Source organism: Meles meles, chromosome 1 (genome assembly GCF_922984935.1).
Source record: "Meles meles chromosome 1, mMelMel3.1 paternal haplotype, whole genome shotgun sequence".
NCBI lineage: Eukaryota > Metazoa > Chordata > Mammalia > Carnivora > Mustelidae > Meles > Meles meles.
The window spans coordinates 148,051,145-148,078,615 of record NC_060066.1 but is presented as its reverse complement, the minus strand read 5'-3'; the positions used below and the strand labels follow the sequence as shown (position 1 = coordinate 148,078,615).

At 35.9% G+C, this 27,471-nt stretch overlaps 2 protein-coding genes and 1 non-coding gene across 3 annotated transcripts in view; 2 read left to right on the top strand and 1 right to left on the bottom strand.

The window, feature by feature from the left end:
- The window catches only part of ADGRL2 (adhesion G protein-coupled receptor L2), a 630,223-nt gene that overhangs the window by 362,198 nt on the left and 240,554 nt on the right, over window positions 1–27,471 (top strand). The gene's annotated exons all lie outside the window — the stretch shown is intronic.
- The window catches only part of LOC123954545, a 194,158-nt gene that overhangs the window by 115,710 nt on the left and 50,977 nt on the right, over window positions 1–27,471 (bottom strand). The gene's annotated exons all lie outside the window — the stretch shown is intronic.
- LOC123928381 lies at window positions 20,063–20,168 on the top strand. Its single transcript, XR_006815682.1, has one exon. It is a non-coding gene; the product is annotated as a U6 spliceosomal RNA (small nuclear RNA).

The following is a 27,471-nucleotide window of genomic DNA, read 5'->3' as shown; positions in this document are numbered from 1 at the left end:
CCCTAAGTATGGGGATGTGATGGCTTTTTGTATACAGCCCAAATGCTAGTGGAGTTTGTGGAGTTTGTTCTTTTTTTCCTGATCACTGTCAGCATGTTGACTCAGAGTGTTTTTTGAATATCCCACCTATTCCTGAGGGAACCCTTCTGAAAATGGGCTGTCTTCTACCTGGTTAGTCTGTTTAAGAGTTGCGAAACGGAAGAAAATGTAATTTTGTAAACTCTGTTAGAAGACACGTCCCGTTACCCCACCCAATCCCCTGCCATTTTTAGAAACACATCTATTTTCTTGGCATTTCATCTTTCTTAACTATATTTCATTATGAGAATGGAATGGAACCATGGGCAAACAAATTGCTGCAAAAGCCATCATAGCGAAAGTGGAGAACTCAGCTCAACTTAGGACGTGATGATTCTCCTAGCTGTATTACAGATATTTAAAAGAGAAAACAAACAAACAAAATACTTGACAGGACCTGCACTGAAATTAAAGCATTCTTTATTTAGTGATAACAAGCTGGGTCTTTACATTTTCCTCACCTATGCTTTACAGTTCATTTTAACTACTTTTTTGGACGTTCAAAGCCAGTGATAGTAGGTATAAATTAGGGGAGAGAAATAAGAGAAAAGAAATATAAAATTAAATAAGGTACACCAAAATGTTAGCAATAAATTACACAAATTTCTTTCTGTATCATCATAAGAACTATGACTAAACATGAAAAGACTACGTATCCAATTATTGGATAGAAGAAGGCTACACCAAAATGAAACACAAGCCACTTCAAGCAGTACACAAAAGATCAGAAACATGGATACACCAGTAAAGCAAGTCTGAGAATGTATGAGTTGATGAATATGGGGGATGTCCTCCCAAAGTTTTCTATATTCACATGAATATGTATCAGGTTCATAGATTCTAAAAAGCTATCAACTATATGAATCTACTCCCACTGATTTGGTAACAGCTTTTCAGAGAAGAAATGACATGAAATTTACACACAAGAGTTCTGTTTGTTAATTGGCAACAGCTTACACATATCTATATAATTATATATCACTCTTGTATTTGAATTACAAAGTTTGACTCAAAATCTTTTTTGTATCCTTGGAGTCATTTTCGAACGTTGCTGATGGCATCAAACAGACAACTACAATGTTTTTCAGTTAATTCACCTTCAATTATATATCTCAGTCAATACTTCTTCAGTTACATAACTAAACAACCAAACAGCCCCCAAATGATCTTGAGCAAAAAGGAAAATCATTGGCTTTTGTAACTTAAAAATTTGTAAATAGCCTTCAGTCACTGCCAGTTCATAGACTCAAGAAACATCACCATGATCTCATTTCTCTCTTTTATGCAGTTTCCGTACTCAGCAGGTTTGTCCCTTGTGGAAACTGCACTAGCTCCAATTTCATTCCTTCCCCCCCACCCCCCAATAAAGTCATGAGAACTTCTCTCTTTCAACCCTTACAAAAGTCCTGGTCCTGGCTCTCACTAACCTGATTGGATCATGTGTCCTCTGAACCCATCACTATGGCCAGTCACATGGGATTTCCTGAGTTACTTAATTCCACAGCACGATTCAAAAGAACTTCCTGTGATGATGGGAATGTCTATAATTTACACTGTCCAAAATGGTAGCCACTCGTCATGTGTGGCTATTGGTCACCTGAAATATGCCTGATGCAACTGAGGAGCAAAACTTTAAACTTTATTTTAAGCAATTTAGATTTAAAATAAAAGCCACTATGACATTGAATAGCACAACTCTAGAGTTTGGTTTGTGGGCCAAACCTACATGGATGACATGAGTGGAGAGGGGGTTCCCCAAAGGAAAAGTTTTTGTAGAAAGCAGGTCCTATCTTCCAGAATGGGAAATACAGATGTCAAGGGGTAAAAACAACAGATGTTCACTGTAATGTACCCTAAAACTTGAACTTTTTATTAACATCTTTTAGACTGACAGTTTAATTTCATATTATACGGCTTGCATTATATTCCTTACAGTTTTTCTATTTTCTATTGTTTTGTTTTCCTTAATTAAAATGCATACAATGGAAACTTTGGACACAGAGCTGTTCAGGCTTGAATGAGAAGCTATTGTTAGGGATCCACTACCTTTAATTAAATTGTCTTTTAGGTACACTGTGCTCATCTTCTCAAAGGACACTTTAAACTATATATATGGATCCAAACAAGTTAAAATTCGTGTGGCATTTTAGAAATAGATAGCTCAACTGGAGGGACAAAAGTATTAATCAGCTTATAGGCATCATTAATGTTAAACATACACAGTGACAATTGTACTACAATGTACTCCTTTGCCTAAAGTATGGATGCTTGCTTTTTGACACTAACACATTCATTGATTCAACTAAACCTCCAACACAGACAGATTCCTGTCCACAGTGAACTCATAATTCTCAATCTTAAAAATACGAAAATGTGAAACATCATGTATCTTATACTTGAGGCAAAAGATACGAAACTATTACAAGTTTATTAAAGAAAATCTAGAGACATGATATGAGCAAAATGAAAATTATTTATAATCTTATCATAAAGGCAACTACCATTGCTGTTTTCACATATATTTCTTTTGATTTAAAAAACATATGTGTGTGAGTACTCATCTCACTATTAAACTATTTGAACTATTTTTCATAAGGATGAGAAACTACTGTAGTTACTCCTTTGTAACCTAATACTTAACCTAACATTATATTCTTTAAAAACATGTGTTTAAGTGCAACATAGTATTTCACTGTGTGGAAAAAATACATACACATATATCTAGAAACTACCACTTTTAGGTTAAAAGGATATGCACAGTTCTAAACTTTTTGAAAAATATGCAAGTTCTATGCAGGCAGATTTTTGTCTGTTTTGTTCAATGCTACATTCCAGCGCCTAGAACAGTGTTTGACACTGAGAATGCATTCAATAAATATTTGCTGAATGAATGAGTGTTGGTGTATTTCCTATTATAATTCAAATACCCAAGTGTGAGATGGCCCATTTCCTTAAACCCTCATCAACTCTAGGTTTTGGGGGGATTTTTTTTTTTCAGTTTTATAGACAAAAGATGGCATCTTATTACAGTTTTTCTTCTAACATCTGTATTTCTACCAGAAGTACAAATTGTGTCACATCAGGCTTACATAGACAAAAACACGTTATGTAGTTTTTGTTCCTCTACGTTATGTAGAGGAAGAACTTCAGCCTAATTTTGGTAACTGTCTCAAAATCTTAAAGTTCTGATTAAGTAAAACCTGATAGGAGAATTATGTGATCGGAAATTATATTCCAGTCCACTAAGAAACCATAAGACCTGGAGAAGTTACTAAACCTACTTACTTCATTATTATGTGTTAACATACAGAGTCTATAAATGTAGGTATCATGTTTTAATAAATTAACAAATAGAGTAACTTAAAGGAAAAGAAATGTGATGATTCTACCTCAAATTTAGCTCTCTCCCTAACCTCTGCAAAACCTTACCTTTCCTCCATGTCCTAAATTTAACTCCTAGCCTAATCCTTAAGCAAATTGAAGATTATCATTAAAACTATGGGAAAAGATCTCAGAAACCCAGACTGGGGACCAATCAGAGCTCCTGTGAAACCATAGCCATATAGAAACAACAGAAAGATTCATGCGGCTGTCTCTCACTGCGTATCTGCTTTTCTCTTACACATCCCTTCTCCCTTTCTTGCTTTTGTTCCTCAGTCTCTCTCTCTCTCTCTCTCTCCGCATCTCTTTCTTCCTCCCTTTCTCTCAGGTGACTTTCTCTGCCTCTGCACATGCACGTGCCCAAACATAGCCCTGAACTGGCTGCCCATTCTTTTCCTATTCCAGCCCTTAATTAACTGTGCTTCAGCTTCCAGTTCTCTAGAGAATCAGCTCTATCTTAGGGAAGATCTCTTTCACTCTGTCCTCAGTCCTATCTGCCATGATGACAGGGAAGGACCACCTCGTTCAAATTTGGGACCTAGCATCCACTACAGAAATGGGACTAGTTTTCGAAAAAGAGGGTTAGGACTAGTAAACATCTCAAAAGGAATACATCATATGTGCTTTCACTTATTAGATGCTGGGCTTATAAATGTAGGTAGAATGTGGTCCTTAGTATGTAATAATTCACTAATCTAACTTGAATATATAATTTTAAAATATCTTCTGAACTTTACCATTTAAAAAAATCATTTATGATAATCAGGGTTTTCTTTTGTTTTCAATCTAGTTTAATTCTATGTCTAAGCTTCTTTACTTTTCTTTTTCAACTTAAGGGTTTTGCCATTGGTCCCTGCTAGAGATTTTTGATTCCCTGAAACAAAACTTTTTTTTTTCAAGTTTATTTTTTGTTCTACCAAGGATAGCTTCCTATTTGTAACTATTTTTAACTGAGATGCTGTGTCTAGCAATTTTGGTACCTTCTACAATACTGTTTTTCTCAAAATTATCTGACTTAGCAAAAAAAATGTTAAAAATGAACAGAACTACCTTTTGCAATGCCATATTTCAAGCATTTTGGGAGATAATCCATTATTAACTATGCTCTCTATAGTAAGCAAAATGATTCGTCTGAACTAATGACTTGATGTGTGTATTTCTTCCATATTTTCATTTTCTTTGTATTTCATAATTTTTATATTTTTCTCCTTCAGTTCTGATCTAATTTAAATCTGTTATGGGATAAACTAAATCATTTTCTCTTTCTTAGTTAAGTAATTTCTGACAGTTAATCTTCCCAGTCTTAACCATGGTTATTTTGAGGAAGGAAATAAATTACACTTAAGTTATACCTGTGGACAATAAACTATTTAAATCAAGTCATCTCCATCATTAATATCAATCACCCTGGCCATTGACTCCAGATCTTGTAACATGTGATAAATGGCTAAATTTACGGGATTGGCCATGTTGCAGTTTCATTGCTTCCACTATTCAGACATGTCCTCAAATTATGACAATATGCGTGAAATGACAGCCTTCCTTAATGACTGATGGGGAGAGTCTCATCATGGTTCTGGCTACTGCGATGAGCATCAATCACAAAGACAGCCAAAGATGTCAAATCTGCTGAGATGCTCTTTAATCCTGTGATCCTAGAAAGTCACAACTGTCAGCACAGATCCAAGCAATTGTCTAGCTCGATGGTCCCTAACCTTTTCCAGTTAGAAGAATGTATTATACCAGAAAACATTGTTGAAGAATTCCACTTTTCGTTTGGTTTTAAAAAGCATACAATGGCCCAAACCAGGAACATTGTAACAAATACCCTTTGAGACATTTTGCACTGTCTTAACCAACCCTTCCTCTCTGAGAACTGCTCCTGCATCCTCAGAAATGGTACTTTGTGCTATATTTGAAGTCAGAAATATTTGTAAATGAAATTTTGATTTTCTAAGTATCATACCACTTATACTTCTTCCCAAAAAGGTGTGAAATGTGTTATTTATTCAGTCAACAGATACTGCTTATCTTGGTTTAAACAGGATGAGAACCACTGATCTAGAAAATGTACTCTTTATAAAACCCACTCTTACCTTAATGATTCAGGTAATAGAGGGAGAAGTTTTGTTTTATTGTTTCATTCTTTACTCAACATTATTGATTGATTTGATTTTCTAATTCACCTATACAGCCAAAGCCTGAGATTTTATAGAAAACCATGTCTAAGGTATCACAGTTACTCTCCCATGATTCAGGTAGGGTAAAATTATGAGTGTGTATAGTTTATTTATTACCACTTTCTCAATGTCTCACTCACAGGTGCTTAGATTTTGAAAGATTATTAAGTAGGCTTGTGTAGGCAAGTACAACAATCTGAGTTTAGGAGGCCATTATCTGAGCCAGCCTCCCTTCTGCTAGGGCCCAGGGATATTATTTACGGAAATGAACCATTGCAGGATGCTTAATACATTCTTAAAACATTTCTACATATGCTATATCGAATTTTCCTGTTTCTCTGTTGTATGAGTTCATTAAAAAATTTGCCCACATTATTCTGTCCCTTAATTCCATTAGGCTTTTCAAGTTCCTACCATAGCTTCCTAATCTATCAATTTTGCACTTCTTACCAAATGAGAGCTCACGCTTCCTTCAAAACTGGACTGCAAATGTATTTCCTCCAAGAACTTTTCACAATATTTTTCCTTTGATTTTGCATTTCCTCTAGAGACTTCCTAAGATTTCAAATGTCCTATCACTGGTGGTGGGGAGAGGGCTGGGGAGGTAAACGCATAGACACCATGTTTATATATTCTGTTTGAACTGCTTGATGGGTTATGAGATATATGTAATTGCTGTTGTTTCCTTATTTCACAGATGTGTGTCTGTGTTTGCTCCTCTCTCTGCATCTTGATAATGCTTTGGTTGAGCCTGAAGCAAAGTGGCCTATGTGTTTTTTGGTTTTTGTTTTAATTTCTCCAGATGGAGTTCTGTTCCATTTATCACTGTTGACTAAGCAACTGATAATATTTTTCCTAATGAAGACTGGTGATATATTTTTCAGTTCATTCATTCACTAATTTACCCATTAAAAATTACTTATTGATCACCTCCTGGATGCCTGGCACTGTGCTAAGGACCTGGGAAACAATGACAAAAGTGAGAAACAGTTCTAGACCAAAGAGTCTATTCAAAGCACTTGAATCCTGGTGCTTTCCAGTATCATTCCAACACTCAGATGTTAGCCATAGAAATTAGAGTATCAGTAGCCTTGTCTCCCTTGCTTTTCTCAGTAACCTATTTATTCATGCTAACACAGTGAAGAAACATGTAGATTACAGTAACAGTGAGAAATCCATGAATTTTCAGAGGGAATGCAGTGGTGGATCACATATTCATTGTCTTGACCTTGGAGCAGGTCAGAATAAACACAGAGGAAAGGAATCCTACCTGCTGCCAACTATTGTTAAGAGAGTACAATGTGGGGGCACCTGGGTGGCTCAGTGGGTTAAGCCTCTGCCTTCAGCTCAGGTCATGATCTCAGGTCCTGGGATCGAGCCCCGCATCAGGTTCTCTGCTCAACAGGGAGCCTGCTTCCTCCTCTCTCTCTGCCTGCCTCTCTGGCTATTTATGATCTCTCTGTCAAATAAATAAATAAATAAATAAATTAATTAATTAATTAAAAAAAGAGAGTACAATGTGAGTTCCACCCCCAGAGCACTGGTTGATGTATTACCTTAAAACCTCTAGGTATGCCAGTCATAAGTAATACACCAGATAAATATCTCAACGATAAATATATTTGAAATGATACTTGTCAGAGAAACCCTTAAGAGAACTATATATGCTTCTTTAACTTAATCATTCTGCCTTTCTGTTTTAGAGGTTGACAATATCATTATTAATATTTACTGTTAATTGCTTATGTATATTATTTGAATGCCAACATAGGCTTACAGATGTGCTGTTTTTAATGACAAAGATAATGATAACTGAATTGGTGATTAAAAATACACTATAAGCTTAGCACCTTCATAAAACTCCCAAAGCTCTTTACAAAAGCAATAAAACAATGAACTAAAATAACAGATGTGCTAATCATAAGCTAGTTAAAAAAGATAACACTTAGGAGTTTAGGGTTTTTTCAAGCCCATAAATTAAAAGATGCAAAGTTTCATGCTCATGAAGGCTATTTTTAGAATTTGCAAATGGAGGATGATTGAATAGGTAACAGTATACAAGTGAAATGGCTCTTAAGTTGAAATGGGGTAAAATAGCATGTATACATCTTAAGAATTTTATTTTTACTTTAATAACTAAAATTGTCAATTAACCAGATTCTTTTTTAACATTCAATTTGCAAAAGGAAAAGGTAGATCACAAGAAAACAAACTGTCATTTTTAATCTAAACCTCTATACCTTTTAGATTTCATAATAACCATACTATTCTCTATGATGGTCTGAGATACTACAGAATTTTAATTGTCAGTTACTTGACTATATTCACTGTATTTCACTTAATTCAGCTACAAAATCAAGCAGGATTTCAGTAAAGTGGCACTAGATACTGTATTAAGTAGTATCTGAGCAGGAGGGAAGTGAGTGTCTCATGTAAGGTGACTGCAAACAAGGGATTCGTGAGCACATGGTAAGAAGATGGATTCCAAATGATGAATCCCTACATTCTACCCCTGAAACTAGTAATACAATGTATGTCAATATGAAAAAATAAAAAATAAACACTGTACGGAAGGTGAAAAACAGAAAAAGAAAAGTCAGATTCTTTGTGTAAACTGCTTAGACCCCTCAAGAAACAAAAAAAGGGGAGTACCTGGTGGCTCAGTCCATTGAGTTTCTGCCTTTGGCTCAGGTCGTGATCCCAAGGTCCTGGGATAGAGCGCTGAGTGGGGCACCCTCCTCAGCAGGAAGTCTGTTTCTCCCTCTTCCTTTTCCCTTCCCCCCTGCTTCTGCTCTTTCTCTCTCTCTCTCTCTCTCCCTCTGATTAAATAAATAAATAAATAATTTTTTTTAAAAAAAGAAAAGAAAACAGGCCACTCATTAATTTTATGTATTATATTAGTTTATGAGGGCAGCCTAACAAAATATCACAGACTAAGTTGCTTAAACAATAGAAATTTATTTTCTCAGAGTTCTAGAGGCTGCAGCTGCAAGCTCAAGGTGTCAGAAGGTTGGTCTTCTGAAGTCTTTTTCCTTGGCTTCACAAATAGCCACTTTTTACTGTGTCCTCACACAGAACATGCTTTCTTTCTTTCTTTCTTTTTTTTTAGTGACATTTATTTATTTTTATTTCTTTTCAGCATAACAGTATTCATTTTTTTTCACTTTTTTTAAATTTCTTTTCAGCGTAACAGTATTCATTGTTTTTGCACCACACCCAGTGCTCCATGCAATACGTGCCCTTTCTATTATCCACCACCTGATTCCCCCAACCTCCCACCCCTGACCCTTCAAAACCCTCAGGATGTTTTTCAGAGTCCATAGTCTCTCATGGTTCATCTCCCCTTCCAATTTCCCTCAACTCCCTTCTCCTCTCCATCTCCTCATATCCTCCATGTTATTTATTATGCTCCACAAATGAGTGAAACCATATGATAATTGACTCTCTCTGCTTGACTTATTTCACTCAGCATAATCTCTTCCAGTCCCGTCCATGTTGCTACAAAAGTTGGGTATTCATCCTTTCTGATGGAGGCATAATACTCCATCATGTATATGGACCACATCTTCCTTATCCATTCGTCCGTTGAAGGGCATCTTGGTTCTTTCCACAGTTTGGCGACTGTGGCTATTGCTGCTATAAACATTGGGATACAGATGGCCCTTCTTTTCACTACATCTGTATCTTTGGAGTAAATGCCCAGTAGTGCAATTGCAGGGTCATAGGGAAGCTCTATTTTTAATTTCTTGAGGAATCTCCACACTGTTCTCCAAAGTGGCTGCACCAACTTGCATTCCCACCAACCGTGTAAGAGGGTTCCCCTTTCTCCACATCCTCTCCAACACACGGTGTTTCCTGTCTTGCTAATTTTGGCCATTCTAACTGGTGTAACAGAGCATGCTTTCCTCTATGCATGTGCATTCCTGGTGTCTCTCGTTGTGTCCAAATTTCCTGTTATAAAAACACAAGTCAGACTAGATTAGGGCTCACACTAATGGCTTCATTTTAATGTGATTACCTCTTTAAAGGCCCTCCCTACCAAATGCAGTCACATTCTGAGGTATTGGGGTTTAGAGTTTCAACATATGAACATGGAGGGATACAATTCAGCTAACCACATATTTATAGTAGAGCAAACTATATTCCTTCAATAGATTTGTCCACTTGGAACCTCTCAGTGTGACCTTATTTGGAATAAGGATCTTTGCAAATGTAATTAAGGGAAAGATCTCCACATGAGATCATTCTGTATTAGGTTGGGCCCCAAAGCCAATGACATATGTCCTTATAAGTAACAGAAAAGGAGAAAACACACAGAGACACAGAAAGGAAGGCCACGTGAAAACAGAGGCAGAGACTGGAGTGTTGTGTCTACAGGTCAATGATTACCAAAGATTGCTGGCAACCATAAAAGCGAGGAGAGAAACATGGGAAGGATTCTCCCCGAGAGTCTCCAAAAGAAACCAGCCATGCCAAGAGCTTAATTTCGGATTTTTTTTTTTTTACCTCCAGAACTGTGAAAGAATAAATTTCTGTTGTTTGAAGCCGCTCAGCTTGCGATAATCTGTTGCAACAGCCACGGGAAATGAATACAGATATTGGTATAGGGAAATAATAAAACTACCATGTACTGATGACTTCCATGTGCAAGGCCCTATCCTATGTATATATCATCCCTTAGATCCTCTTTCATTTATTTATTTTTTTTCCCCCTTAAATCCTCTTATCATCTATGTGAGATAGGTACAATTTCACCCATTTCACAATGAAGACACTGAGGCTTAAAGAGGTGTAAGTAAACTTCTCAGGGAGGCACAGACAGTAAATGTCAAAGCCAGAATTCAAATTGATATCGGTTTAACTCGGTCTTGTGGTCATTCCATTATGGTGCATCAAACTGACAGATTAAAAGTAACTTGGAGCTATAGTGAATTAAAGATTTTGTGCTGAAAGGGCTTAATTTATTGAGTTTAGGCAGTGACCCATGGAGGCAGTTACAGAGAAAGGCAAGATGCAGGCAGAAGACATATCATAGGGAATTGATATTGATAGGGACTATTGTAGGGAAAGTCTTGTCCCAGCATCATCCCAAAACTAAGGTAGAGGAATGAGGTCCCCTTCTCTTCCAACCACGCTATGTCAGTTGGGGTTCCTATGCTTTATTAGCTCCCACAAGGCTCTGCTGAACTCAGTATCACCCTCAGTTCACTGTTGGGCACAAATAGGCTCTTCCTTGATATGGCCATATTCAGTTTGCCATCTTGACTTTCTCTTTATACCCAGATCTCTGTGCTTAGTAACCTCCGTCTGATTCCTGGCTGTTTCTTCAGTTTTTGGGACTCTGCATATCATGAACAGAGTAGAAGTGGTCACTGAGGACAAATTTATCAGGAATAAAGATTGAGACAGCAGCTGGAGTTTTATGTGAGCATTCTTGCCCCAACCATTTATAAGATTTTGTTCTTCTCCAATAATATCCTGGAGAAAACTCCCTCAATCCCCATCCCTCATCCGGGTTCCAGCTGATGACTTCTGTCCTGTTGATGGAGCTCAGTTTTTCTAATCTGTAAGTCTGAACCATTAGACAGGAAATATTTCCGTGGCTCAGATATTTTCATGTATTTACATACTTTGAGTCCATAGAATATGTTTATGTTCCATTTCTTTGAGAGTGTGTGATACTGTAAGGATGATCTGAACAAACAGAAACCAGAAGTTGACTAAACAACAAGCAGGATACTAGCCATTGAGCTTCTACAGTCATCCTGGCAAGCGGAACCTTTCACGTGTGGCCTTTAAAATTAAAACAATGTATATCTGTTTGTATTTATAGTTGCAAAACTAGATGTCTAAATTCCACAACCCCAAATATGTTTACCCTGTAAAATATTATTGTTCAAATGATCAAACTATCCTTTGATTCACTGGATATAACTAAAGCCTTGAGAACAAACTGAAACCCAGGTTAGAATTCAAAATTTGAAACTCTCTGATAAGACAGATCATGGTGGCCTCAGAACGAATAATAAATAAATAGTGATGTCATAAACAAGCTCTGCGTATCCTACAATGCAGGAAATGTATCAGTGTTGCCAAAGTTTGTCTTTAGGGTAGCATACAATTTAGCAGGATCTGGATTTAGGTCAAGATTGAATACTAAGCTACATTACAAACAATATATCAACCAATGTCTCCCTTAACCAGCCAAGGCCCTAATTCTCAGGACTAGAAGAATGACAGATTCTCTGAGCTAGCCCTCATTCTTCTACAGTAGTTTCTAGTATGAGAGTCAGCAGCTGTTGAAGAAGCTGTTCAGTCTCGGTCTGGTTTTCCATCAAAAGCGATAGCCCAACACAAGGAAGGTCAATGAAAATGCAGAGTGGAAAATGAAACCTTTTCACACATTCCTAGGCGTAATTCTACAAGTTTAGGAACCTAGAACTAAAAGCGAGAGATTAGTGTTCACCATGAGAACCATAGAGAAAAAGTAGATAGGCTAGGCACAGAGGGATTGCCATAGTAGCTACAGATGCAAAAGGGACCCCACCAAGTGCAGTGGACTCTGCTTGCTCTGTTATCTGGCAGTTTGACCTTTCCCCATTCTACACAGTGAGTCTGAGCTATGGTATGTCTTTTCTACCCCTGTTTTCCTGATGCAGCCTGGTATTCTAACACCTGTGTTTTTTTTTTTTTTGTTTTTTAAAGATTTATTTATTCGACAGATAGAGATTACAAGTAGGCAGAGAGGCAGGCAGAGAGAGAGAGAGGAGGAAGCAGGCTCCCAGCCAAGCAGAGAGCCTGATGCGGGGCTCGATCCCAGGACCCTGGGATCATGACCTGAGCCGAAGGCAGAGGCTTTAACCCGCTGAGCCACCCAGGCGCCCCACACCTGTGTTTTTGACCTCATTTTCCTGGTGCTCTCTTAGCCTTACCTCAGGCCCTGACCTCTGTGTTCTTTAGCTAGCACCCTTAACCTGGTGACCTAAGTGATCATTTCTCTAGATTCTATCTTCACAACAATTAACCTGGTTAGAGAGCTGTAGCCAGCAGGACTTAGAGCTACTGCTGTCACGTCTTCCACTGGGTGCTTTTCTATACCTGCTGCCCCAGGGACCAGTGGCCTAGTGTCCTCCTGATAATGCTGGTGTTTTACTTCTGGAAGAATCAGGCCAAGAGAAACAGCTTCACCCAAAAACAAGAAAACAAAACAACAACAAAAGCTTTTGTGCTGGCAACTGTAGACAAGGCAGTCTATTCAGCATGATTCAGCCTGGCAAAGTAAGCCTGGCAGACAGAAAACAAAACAAAACAAAACCACAACTTCATACAACAAGAGTTGAATTAATTAACTCATTTACCCTAGGACAACCTTACTTGCTGAGAGGGCAGGATCTCAAGTCAGGGTTCCATCCCTGGCTCTCCCACTTGCTGCATAAGCTTAGACAAATTTTTTAACTGATTTAGTGCCTCAGTTTACCCATCCATCTGTGAAATGAGGATAGATGTGTTGGGAGCCTGAAAATGAAATCATTTATGTAAATATCTTCAAAAGTGCTGGCACATACCTAGTGCTCAAAAAATTATGAGTGCTTTGATAGAGTCCATCGACCTATTTCCTCCACCTTAGACACAAAACCTTGAGCTCATTAGAGAAAATGCCCTGGTCCAAAACACTGAGAAGGAGACAGCGTAAGGCCTTGTTAACTGTTTATATTAGGGCAGAATATAAACTAATTTCTCTCTACCGCAACCCAGCCCTGTGGGCTGAGAAAAATCGAAAAAGAGCCTAAATTGTTCATGATGAACAATAAATATTGATTGATAATTAAAGCAGGTAAGTGAAGTGGGGGATACGCACCTCCGCAGGGGCCCTATAAGTATCAAGCTTAGACTCACCCACCTGCCTACCAAGCAAATCTCCATGAAACTACCAGTGTTTAACAGGGAAACTCTTGGGGTGAAGTCACTTTAAAGAAAAGAGTGCAGTTCACGTGTTTTTCTTCCAAATAATTTTCTCACAAAATTCTTATTATGCAGTTTCCATCCATTTAAACAAGGGTTTATTAAATGCTACTGAATACATAGCACTCTTGGATACATATCCACTTTAAAGGGTTATTTGAATTAGAACAAAGCACAGTGAGTTACTGGCATCCTTGAATATGATTTCTAGTCTATTTAATAGCCACGTCTGAAGTGGCATCTTATTTTTGAGCTCTGAGTAGTTGTCATTCACACAATATAGCTTAAAAATCTTTTTCTTTTGTTTTCTTTTCTTTTTTCACTTTTTGTTATTTTGTGAGCCTAAGTCAAACTCTTTGGCTTGGCAGTATTTCTTTTACAACTTCAATGCCTTTCGGTCTGAATGACTGCACTGAATAATCCTAACAAAGTTGAGACAAGTGCATGATTATTCAGACACAGATATGGAGTCCAGACATACACCAGGAATAATTCTAAAGTTTTGAGCCCCCATAGTGCTTACTGTTTGTACTGTACAGACTTGCCACTTGGCACTCCAGCCAACATTCACATTTAGTATTTGAAAGTAAAAACCACTTGGTGGGCTTTCTCCTCTATATCCTCTCCCTGGATGAGCTATCTAGAGGATCAGCTGCCATGAACAGAAGTAGGGAGCTTTTGAGAAGAGATAGGCATGCAATATAACAAAAGGGATGAAAGAGGTTCAGATCTCAAAGACAGTAATAGAGAAGGAGGGTCAAAACCTGCAAGTTGAGTGTGGAGAAGCAGAGTGATGGATTATAGAACAGAATGGAGAAAGACATGGGTAAAGTTTTCTATTACCACAGAAAGAAAGGCTTCAAATGGGAAAAAAAAATATATTATAAACTGGAGTATTATGTTTTCGGTACACGGAATGGTCTTACCCCCCTTTTGTGTATTATAGGCTAGAGGCTAATCTCAGGTGAAGATGAGACAAGGGAATTCTAAGAGAAGTGACAGGTTATAGGATCAGGGTAAAGAAAATTAGAGTGAAATGAAGAGTGAAGCCAAAATAGATACAGGAAATGGGAAAAAAAGGAATCAGTGATAAAGAAAAGTGTATTATAAGGAAAAGAAAAGCACACAAAAATAATTTTACGCTTTCCTTTGAATTTAGGGTCATCTTACTTTTAGAAAACAGACCTTTGGGGCAGTATATTTTAGCAAATTTAAGTACTAACCACTAAGATACTGAAACTTGATCCAAGGAGATGTAGTCTTTGAGTTTCAAGATCCATATCTTTACAGCAATTTTAACATAGTAATGATCATACTCAGAACATGATAATTACATACATTTAATTAAATTTCATTGAGAATTACCCTTACTTCTCACAAGACTTGGGATCTTTTACATTTATAATTTAAAGGTGCATGTGACGTATTGCATGGAGCACTGGGTGTGGTGCATCAACAATGAATTTTGGAACACTGGAGAAAAAAATAAAATGAAATAGTTTGAGAAGAAAAAAAAGGGAAAAAATAAATAAATAAATAAAAGTGAGGGCGCCTGGGTGGTTCAGTGGGTTAAGCCGCTGCCTTTGGCTGGGGTCGTGATCCCAGGGTCCTGGGATCGAGTCCCTCATCAGGCTCTTTACTTCGGCGGGGAGCCTGCTTCCCTCTCTCTCTCTGCCTGCCTCTCTGCCTACTAGTGCTCTCTGTTTGTCAAAAAAAAAAAAAAAAAAAAAAAGTCTTAAAATAAATAAACAAATAAAGTTGCATGTGAAGTCTACACAAACCTACCCACATTTTTTCTGAAAGCTAACACACTAATGCCCCTCACTGAATTCTCCTTAGACGCTGCATTTTTCTAAGTAAGAGAAATGAACTGAGGACAGTTTTAAATACATCTAACCAAGAAGACTGCAATAGTCAATCAAGTTAATATTATCAGTGTGGCGATTATTTGAATATCTTTGCTATCAGAGCCATGCTTCAGAATTTCAAGATTCACTTCACTTTGAAAAATCAAAGTATACATGCTTTTTTCCTACTGTAATATAAAATATATATATTAAATTTTTATCAAAAAATTGAACACACAAAAGGAAAGTGCACACTTTACCAAGGATTTTGATAAAAACTTAATTTGTTTTCAGATATCTTATTATCTATGAAATATATCCAACATGAGCTAACTGTGAATGTGGTGTGTACTTTACTATTTGTATGACAAAAGACTGCTGGTATACATTAGCATGAGCATTTTTAAAAGACAGAAGTATTTATAATACTTAAAAAAAATCAAACCAGGACCTGGGAAACCTATGTTTTAGCCTCAATCCTTTGCTTTTGTCTATAAGCTAAGTCACTTGTTTAACTTTTCTCTCTTTTTTCTGTGACAAGCATCTTTGTTTTTGGTTAATTATTTTTTTATTGAAATATAGTTGACATACAACTTTTTCTCTCTTAAACTGGGAATAATATGTTCCCTACCTAGTTTGTTGAACATAGAAATGTAGTTTTAAACAGAATCTATAAAAACATATGAAACATAATTTCATTATTGAAGTGTAATTTCCTTAGGAGTCATAAACAACTTCACACACGAAACATTTGTTATCCAACATATGGCTCTCTCTCTTTTCTTCAAATTATCACATCTTGGACTTTTCTTCTACTGGGAGAAAAGGCAAGACAGGGGAGGAAGAAATGAAAACATTTTACTTTTCCAATCCATCACTTTATTACCGTAATTTAAACTATTCTAGTTGAAGCTTTTGAGGGAAATGATATTGAATTGAATACTTAAAAGCACGTGTTTGATGTCTTATGTGTATCTTTTGACTTTGAATGGTATCATGTGAAGAGTGAAGAATGAAAGCAAAGAATGCAACAAAAAATAGCTTATTCCATAAATGAATATGCCAGAAAGTAGATATTTTACTGTGTGGATCATTATTATCATTCCAGGCTCTAGTAGAGCCTGTAGTAGAGAATCTGGGATATTTATTATATGAATGAATGTCTCTATCTTTGCAAGAAAAAAAAAATTCCTATTCTTCATATACCTAATTATTTGCCATGGAGCCATTCTTACCACAAATTTTTCTCTGTCCCCACGTAATTGCTTTTCCTAGGGTTTCTAAATTAGGATTCATTGGCATTTTTTCAAATGTAGGACCTGTAGTCATCCCTTAACTTGTTTGGCAAGTTCAGTGGTAACACATTTCTTCTACTTAACCAGGAGGTGAGGTTTCCAGAAGCATCTCAAAGATAGAAGGACAAGACTTAGAGAACTTAAAAAAAAAAAAAAAAAAAAGGCACTGTCCTTGCAAAGAGTGATGTAAGAGGTAAGGAGGTTAAGAGACAAAACTGAACAAATGAGTTTGGGGAGAAACCTAGCCTTTTATAGTGTAAAAGGAAACAGAAGTACTTTCGGCCAGCCTAATGAAGGGTTTTGAAATTGAGGGTCCTTGGAGAAAACCTGGAATTAGAACAAGTTAAAAAAGTAAAGAATGTAGGGAGTGAATGGAGAGGGCTTGTTTGTCTAGAGTTGGTACCTTAATAGAAAAACGGCAGGCCAGCAGTAATGCTGCAGCTGATAAATTGGCAAGTATAAGAATGGGGACAGGAAAGCACGGTGCTAATGACAGTTAGAGATTTTTTTTTTAAGGAGCACATGAACTAATCCAAAGGAGTTACTTAAAATTACAGTTTGCCCTTTTCTCTCTCTCTCTCTCAGAATTGTTTAAAGAGAAGAGGGAGAGGAAAAGGAAAGGTGTAATTTATAGGATGTACCTTAGGAACTATTATTAGAAGAATAAAAAAGAGAACTACTGGCAAATGTAAGTGCATTAAAAATGCAGTAATTAAAAGGTTCTACAAGAAAAAAGGAAAATCAGAGCTAACAGTCTTCTATTAACCTACTGTGATTTATAACTCACATTCTACTTTTTTCTTCTAGTACAAGTTCTCTGTTACTGTGTATAATAGCCACAGCAATTTTCTGTTGTGGTAACCCATATTGGTTGTAGTGAGTGGATCTTAATTTGTTTTTAATGTGCCTCTAGTTCATCAGCTTCAATTTCAAGGGGAAATTTTCTCTGTGCTTCAAATAGCACCCAGTGTAGCTACTGTGTATTTGCAACTGATTTCTATTTTGGTAACACAGCAGTTATCAGTAAATAAGAAGAAACAATGAAATGTGTTACAACATTGAAGGAAAGGACAAGGATAGATATAACTGATGATGAAGTGTATTTATTCTGGGAAAACCGAGGTGGTATGTAAATGTTGGGAAGTGGGAAAAGATACATTAAAGATAAATCTAGAAAATAAAGTGAGAATAAGATAAATGCTAGGAGTGTGATGAATCATTTCCTAAGGAAATTAACCTAAATTCCTGATGGATGGTTAAGCATTCTCTGAACACATGAAAGCACTTGTGTTTCTAAATGTTAAATTAAGATATGCTCAAAATTTCATGAGAAATCAATACCGATTAAAATGCTGAGCATGTTTGGCAATGTTCTAAAGATTACGAGCATTATCCCACTTAAAATACTTCTAAATAATATAGGTAGGAACGAATATATACCCTATGAAAAACTGATGTACAGAAATATGAAGCTTGCCCAAAGTCACACAAGAAGTTAAGTGGCAGAAATTTCAAATGGAGGTGGAATCTGGTTTCATACACAGGTTGACTCCTGAGTTAGGCACTGGTAGTCACAATACCCTCTGTGTCCAAGAGAACCATAAAGATACACTGTTTCTGTTGCAGTTGAAATTTTTACAAGGAAACCACTAATGAAATTGAAGTACTTCATTGGAGTAGCACACTTAGCACATGTTGCTAAGAAAGATCTTCATGTTCTCTCTGCCAAGGCTGAAGATGGTCTCTCCTGGCCTCATTGCAGTGCACCAAATGCTGCTCAAATGTGTCAAAGTGCCTAGTTTATTACAAGGGCATTGACAAAAGTAGAACAGAAGAGAAAAAAAAAAAATAAGAAGAAGAACAACCTGATGTCTCTACTTAGATTCTTCTTTCTTCTGCCATATATGCTTTCTAAAATGTCCCTCGTTCCAGCTCAAATTAAATCCCATGAAATTTTGTTTGAAGTTTATTGTGTGCTACTTGAGAAATGATAATGTTTCATGAATGTTTTTATGTTATCTCCAATAGCCCTTGCACCTCATCTGTCCCAAGGACATCATGGAAAATAATTTGAGGACAAGCCAAAGTACTCTCGCACCTTAATCATTTGGCATTGAGTTGATAACAGAAAGGGCAGGATGGATGACCGCAGTCATCCTGTCGTTTTGGAGGGGAAATATCTCAGAGGAGAGTAAATATGATAGCCTTTTTATCTTGAAACCAAACCAAAGGCATCATTTCCTTGTAATCCTTGGTGATTGGAGAATGAAAGACCCAATATGATGGTAGGAAGAGAAGATTTTATATTCCAAACCAAAGGCATCATTTCCTTGTAATCCTTGGTGATTGGAGAATGAAAGACCCAATATGATGGTAGGAAGAGAAGATTTTATATTATCAGCAGAAATAGTTTAACATTTTTAGCAATATGAAATTTACGAAGTGCATAAGCAGATATAATCTTTTTTGATCTAACTCCCTGAGAGGCAGGTAGCTGTGTATCCACAGAAAAGTTGCTTGTTCTTTCTTAAATATCAGCTGTCTCAATTGTAAAGTGAGAAAAACAATGATTCTCCTTGGGCAAGTTACTTGACCCCTCTGTTCCTCAGTTTCTTCATTTGTAAGATGAAACGATAGGATGAGGTTGAATTATAATTCTGCAGCTATTCAACTGTTTTTCATCTACAGAAATGGCAATTTCATATGCTTCAACCTAATATTTGTAGTGTTGTTGTAAAGATGAATTCACTTAAAACAGGGCCAAGATCTTAGTACACAGTCAGTGTTAATTTTATAAATATGATCTCACTTCATTCTTAAAACAGTCCTGTGACAGATAATTGGGTTCCACCTTTGGGTATAAATTTCTGTGAAAAAACATATACTCTTTATGGATTTATAAGGGGGGGGACTGTAGCTTTACAACAAATACCACTGAAACATAACCCTTTGTCCTGTGCTTTCTAGGCTCCTCAGTGTGAGCTGCTTTTCCCTCCCATCCAAATTTGCCATCCACTGGATATGTCACTAGTTTTGTAGTTGAGGTTTTAACAAATACTCGTGTGACTTTGTTTACCTTATAAAATGGCTTAAGTCCAAAAAAATGAATAGCTTTATGCTCATCAACTTAGATAGGGGTATAAAAGCATGTCAGAGGAAATTTTTTAGTGGATTCAGGTACTGCTTGGTTAAAAAAAAATAAAGTGGAATTTATATAATATAATGTACAGGAAGAAATAAAATCAAAGTTCAGAGTTATTTGTTTGTATATTCTGATTATTTTGTGGAAAGTTTTTCCATTTTGGTTTTAATTTCTAAAATATCAGTCATAGTACATATACTAAAAACTGGAATGATACAGAGAAGATTAGCTTGGCGCCTGCACAAAGGATGCCATGCAAATTCGTGAAGTATCCCATATAAAAAAATTTTAAAAATAAAATAAATAAAATAAAATACAAATTGTAAGGTCCTTGCCAGTGAACACTGTGCCTTTGCACATATGCACATAATATGTATACAATATGCATTATACATATGCAAATAAGTATATAATATGTATACTCAATTGGTACATATTAAAAAGAAATAATTCATTAAAATTGAAAGTATAGGATGCTAAATATTATGAAGACAAAATGAGTAAAAGAAATACATTCTGAAACTGTTTAATCTGTATTTTATAAAATGCCTTTGAAAATGAACCAGAAAAATCACATGCATATTTTGTATTCTCTACTGTGAATAATATATTATATAAAAGTCAAGGTATTATTATAGTTAACAAAACTTATTATTGGATTTTTTTCCAATAATTATAATAGTACAATAGTTATTTTGGGTCCCTTTCTCTCTGAGAATGAGTAAACTAATTCAACCCTGTACATTATTATTTATTTGAGAAATAATATAAAATACATCAGGAATTTTTTCATAAAGTGTATTTTTGCACATTTGCAAAGTCTAAATGATTGAGATGGAGACGTCTTTTGTGAACCCTACTGAAAAAACAAACATCAAAAGAGAAATATAACGTAGCTATTTCTCCTATCCTTCTTTTCTCTCAAATATAATCATTCGAGAGGATTATTATAATTTTTGAAAGAATCGAAACTAACAGAGCAGTAATCGTAGTGAATAGGAATTTTAATAATTGAATATTCAACATATTCTCTTATTTGACTGAAAAATAATTTTTCTTTTCGTACAGTATGTGTGTATAGTGTGAGAAAGTGCATGTGTCAAAACGAGGCTGGTATTTTTTTACTGGGTTTGTTGGTTTTACCTCTAGGATTTTGTTTCTAAAATGGTGACTTTAGGCACGAACTGACACCATCTTCATTATGCCAAAAAGAAGAAAAGATAAGAAAATAGGATTTGTTTGCCCAAAGTTACCTAACTAGAACTAGGAAGTGTTCAGATCAGGTCTCAAAATTCCTGTCCAGTGCTCTTTCTTTCACATATGGATGCTACTTACTTCTATTTACTAATCTATTCTAGAATTTAATCACTTTCATTTTCTTATTTTTCTTTCTGTTAAACTGACATTATTAATTCTTTAAATTTATAACAGTACCATTGGAGTAGACAGAAATCTACTGAGCTAAGAAATAAGATACCAAATTTTGCTTGAGAATAATAGAAGGGTTTTGAGCCATATCTGTAATTTAAATTATTAAAGTAGAGTCACCATTTATAGGAATTAGTAAAACATACATATCTGGAAAGTGGCTGATGAACAATAGAAAGATTTACAGATTTTTGTCTATCTCAAAGACTTCATTTTCCATTCATTCTTGTTCAGGATACATAAGCTATCAGCATATTATTTGAAGTAGAATTCAGCTACTGTGAAAGTATTTTTTAACAAAAATAGTTTTTAAACATCATGAAGATATCATAACTCACATAGAAAACCTAAGCAACATGAAGAAGATTCTTTTTTCATTTAAAAATCCACTAAAACTGCTTCCTCAAGTGATTCTTCCTTTCCCTTTTACCTTCCCCAATTTGCTATCTTGATTAATATCTGCCTAGTCTGTTCAAAATGATTTAGATACAACTAAGAGTTTACTATAAATTTGACCCAAACATACTAAAGAAATCCAGCAAACAAATATGAGAACAATGTATTTCTCACCTTGAGAAGGAAAATCTCATTGGATAAATGACAAACTGGTGGCACGGAAAACTAAACTAACCATCTGTCTAAGGCAGCTCCCCTAGCTTTCTTTATTTTTCTTCTTGCACTTATAATACCTGGAATAGCACAAATTGCCTGTTTATTGACTTTTTCCCCCTCACTAAGATGCTAAACTCCATCAAAACAGGAACTTCAATAGACTTTCTTAAACAGTGCCTGACACATATAAATCCTTCCTAAATATTTGTAGAATGAATAAATAAACAAGAAATTGGTTGTTTGGGGAAACCAAACTAAACTAAAAATGGTTTTATGGTTAACAGAATAAAAAAATATTTGTTGAAAATATTTCTAACATGTCTGTAATAAGCATGGCAGTATTTAGATTGTGATTGAGTTTCATATTCCCTTTCAGGGTCATAATCCTGAATATCACTTCTTATTATATAGTATAATACATAAGTCATGAGAATTACAGTAAAATCCATACTGACTTTATGACTGACCTTATTTGGAATAAATCTTCAATTTGGATGTGATTTCTTATAATGGGCCAATTTCCCTGAAAAGCAAGTAAGTAAAATATATTGATTAATTGAGAACTGTAGTTAATTGGGTTTTTACTAAAATTTATTTTTACTGGCACAGAGTAGATACTTAATAAATATTTGTCAAATATGTGAAGTTTAGTTAGTTAAAGTAGACTTGTTATTTTGTTTTTAGTTACTCACTAAAAAGAGAATTTTTCAATTAAATATGTAATATGCAATGACATTAGAATCCACATAACAGACAAATAAGCAATTTAAAAATATTACAAGTTCTTCCTGTTCTCTTCTTTTTCATCTTCCTTTCCATCTTCCCTTCTCTTTCCTTATCTTTCTTTCCTGAATAATTTAGTCCCAAACTCATTAGATGGGGACAAGTAAGGTTAGCATCCATAGAGAGTATAGGTATAGGTAGATAGACTCTACGGAGTATAGAGTATAGGGAGAACTCAGCAGCCTGAAGAGCAGTGTTGGAGCTCAAGAAGGATGAGAAGAGCATCTGGTGTGGGGAGAGAGGACTGGGATATTCAGCAGCAATAGGATAATATACATGAGGAAATTGATCAAATAAATATGTTAAGCATAATTGGGACATAGGGTTTCCACTGTTGTAGAAAGAAGTTACAAATATGAAAAGAAAGAAACTATGTTGAATCCTGTGGTGTTGGCTTAAGAATGCACATATCAGTGTGAATTCCTAGTGTATGGATATAGATATAAGATATATGTTAATATGTGTATATATGGAAAAATAGATAGATAGATAGATGAATAGACGAATTTTTCCTACATATATTTTCTTAGTTCCAAATCCTGAGAACAATGACACACCCAAAACAATGGGCACACCTATCTCCCAAATCTTGGTTTCTAAATACCATTTCTGAATAAAAGAAACTAGGACTGCTTGGAGAAGTAGGTGTTTGCACAGCTGGGGCATGAGAAAGATGAAAAGAGCCTCTCTTATTGTACAAAAATATGGAAGTACTCAAAAAAATGCCAGGAACATGTCAAAGAAAGAAGAATTCAGATTAAAGAAGATCAAAAAAGATCACACTGCCCATATCTGAGACTATTAGAAGATCAAAGTGAATAATAATAAAAGCAGATAACCCACTGGATAAAATGGATATCCATGAGCTCATATTTATATTAGTAAGTCAGTAAGTTGAAAGTTAATGTACTTCTCCATAATATACTTACCAAAAATTCTTTTACAGTGATCACCTTAATCATGAATTAATACTAACTTCACAAGTAATGTACCAAATGATAGGATATTGTGAGATGAACAACAAAATCCCTTTCATGATTCTTCAAAGACAGACAATTTAAATCCAGTAATAGGAAAGTAGAAGATAAACCACAAAAAAAGGAGCATCTTGCAAAATAACTAAGTCAAAATTTTTTTAAATGTCAAATCCATGAAAATTATGGGGAAATTGAGGAAATCTAGATTAAAAGAGACTAAAGAGGCAGAATAATGAAATGCACTGCTTGATTCTGGACTGGATCCTTTTGCTATCAAGAGTATTATTGAAACAAGCAACAAAACTTAATGCAGTCTGAGGATTATATGGTAGTGTGTATTTTCTGAATTTAGTGGCTGCATTTCATTTATAAAGAGATGTCCATGTTTGTGGGGAAAATATGTTCAAGTGCTCAGTTGTTACTACTCTCAAATTATCATAATTCTCAGATCATTCAGGAACAATATTATTTGTACTGCAGTTACAACATTTTTGTAACTTGGAATTGTTTCAAAGTAAGAAAATAACTTTAAAAATTCAAATTGAACATCTTCCATGAAATTTTGTCATAATCCTAAAATAGTGTTCAGGTTATAGAAAAGTCATGTATATTTCGTGAATTTGTATAATACAATCTGAGGTGTGGACTGCAGGCCCCTCCTTTTAAAATAAGGTGGGCAAATAATAAAAAAAAGAACAATATGCTTTGTGGGGTTTCCATTGAAAACAATTAAGATTTCTCAGATGTTTGGTACTAATGGTTATAGTGATGTTTTTCTGTTTTCTTTTGTTTAAATATGAAAGGTCTTTTTATTTAATTTAGTAGGAAGGAGTCAAATCTCTGACAGGTATTAAAACATCAATGAATATTATCTAAATGGGAAATTATGAAGGGCGCCTGGGAGGCTCAGTTGGTTATGCATCTATCTTTGGTCAAATCATGATCCCAGGGTCCTGGGATCAAGCCCCATGCTGTGAGCCTGCTTCTCTCCCTCCCTCTACCTGCCACTCCCCCTGCTTGTGCACTCCTTCTCTCTCTCTGACAAATAAATAAATAATCTTTAAAATGAAGTTATGATACTTCCTGAGGGACATAAAACTTAGCAGAAATAATATGTGGATAGATAACATTTTTATACTTACCCACATTACTATAATACAACCATTTTTAAATAGTATGGCAAATAATAGAAGGCAGAGGCTTAACCCACTGAGCCACCAGTTACCCTAATAAAATCTTTTTAAAAAATTAAAAATTACAATATTAAGTTTGTGTGGCATAAAATATTCTACTTGTATTTGAATGCTTGTTTAGTTGGTCAATCAAGTAATAATTTTTATCATATCTGGCATTTAAAATAGCTGAAAGATTATCATAATTTACCTAACAAGGGATCACAGAGGTTGACTATATTTTCCTAAAGGCAAAAAATGTTTAAAGGAGACTATCCTTCAAATATTCTTTTCCCCTGTTTTGGAGAATACTCATTCTTATGTGGAATTGAGTTGTGGGCATGAGGGGTTTGGAGTATGACTGGAGAAGTTAGGAGTATGGGAGCCCCAGGATACCTGAAATTTGCTATGCTTTCATACAAAAAAATATCTCCATGTTTAAATGTCTGCCAGTCTTGGAGAATTCCTCCTAGTCAGGCATTGTGATGTACTAATAGAAGCAAAAATACAACAATAAGACCTCTTACATTTCATGGACTCTTTCTTAACTTGTGAGAAAATTAACTTTTCACAAATATGATTTGAAGAAATTTATGGTGTTCACTCAAGAAAAGAGAACTCTATATTACTAAAAACAAGTTAGGCTAAGATCAGTAACATGGTATAGAGGGTTCAAACTATAATTCTGCTCTATAAATATGGAAACTTAGACAAATTATTCAACCTCTTTGTGCCTCATTTTCTTCATATGTAAAACAAGGGTAATAATTACACCTAAATCATGGGATTATTATGAGCATTAAATAGGACAGCACATGTAAATTGCTTAAAGTAGTACCTAGGACATAAGAAACACTCACAAATTCCTATCTCTTATTATAATTATTTGAGATCAAATTTGCTATGGAGCAAAAATGGAAGCTACACTAAGAAACCAGGATTTCTGGGGCACCTGGGTGGCTCAGTGGACTAAAGCCTCTGCCTTCAGCTCAGGTCATGATTGCAGGGTCCTAGGATCGAGCCCCGCATCAGACTGTCTGCTCAGCGGGGAGGCTACTTCCCCCTCTCTCTCTGCCTGCTGTCTGCCTACTTGTGATCTCTCCCTGTCAAATAAATAAATAAAATCTTAAAAAAAAAATGTTTAAGAAGATAATAATAATTAAAAAAAGAAGAAAGAGGGCGCCTGGGTGGCTCAGCGGGTTAAAGCCTCTGCCTTCAGCTCGGGTCATGATCCCGGGGTGCTGGGATCGAGCCCCGCATCGGGCTCTCTGCTTAGCTGGGAGCCTGCTTCCTCCTCTCTCTCTGCCTGCCTCTCTGCCTACTTGTAATCTCTATCTGTCAAATAAATAAATCTTTAAAAAAAAAAAAAAAAAAAAAAAAAGAAGAAAGAAACCAGGATTTCTTAGAACACACCTTGACTGATCATTCTCTGAATGTATTATAATGTATTATATTAACATATAGTGTATTATTTGCTTCAGGGGTACAGATCTGTGCATCGTCAGTCTTACACAATTCACAGCACTTACCATAGCACATACTCTCCCCAATGTCCATAACCCAGCCACCCTATCCCTACCCCTCCACCCCAAGCAACACTCAGTTTGTTTCCTAAGATTAAGAGTCTCTTATGCTTTGTCTCCCTCCCCAGTCCCATCTTGTTTCATTTTTTCCCTCCCTAACCCCCATGACCTTCTGCCCTTCCTCTCAAATTCCTCATATCAGAAAGATCATATGATAATTGTCTTTCTCTAATTGACTTATTTCGCTTAGCGTGATACACTCTAGTTCCATCCATGTTGTTGCAAATGGCAGGAGTTCAGGTTTTTTAATGGCTGCATAGTATTCCATTTTCTCTATATACCACATCTTCTTTATCTATTCATCCGTTGATGGACATCTAGGTTCCTTCCATAGTTTGGCTATTGTGGACACTGCTGCTATAAACATTAGGGTACACATGCCCCTTCAGATCACTACATTTGTATCTTTAGGGTAAATACCCAGTAGTGCATTGCAGGGTCATAGGGTAGCTCTATTTTCAACTTTTTGAGGAACCCCCATATTGTTTTCCAGAATGGCTGCACCAGTTTGCATTCCCACCAAAAATGTAGGAGGGTTCCCCTTTCTTTGCATCCTTGCCAACACCTGTCATTTCCTGACTTGTTAATTTTAGCCATTCTGACTGGTGTGAGGTAGTATTTCATTGTGGTTTTGATTTGTATTTCCCTGATGCCAAGTGATGTTGAGCACATTTTCATGTGTCTGTTGGCCATTTGGATGTCTGTTTTGCAGAAATGTCTGTCCATGTCTTCTGCCCATTTCTTGATTGGATTATTTATTCCTTGGGTGTTGAGTTTGAAAAATTCTTTATAGATTTGGATACTAGCTCTTTATCTGATCTCATTTGCAAATGTCATCTTCCATTCTGTTGGCTATCTTTTGGTTTTGTTGACTGTTTCCTTTGCTGTGCAAAAGCTTTGATCTTGATGAAGTCCCAATAGTTCATTTATGCCCTTGCTTCACTTGCCTTTGACAATGTTTCTAGGAAGAAGTTGCTGTGCCAGAGGTTGAAGAGGTTGCTGCCTGTGTTCTTCTCAAGGATTTTAATGGA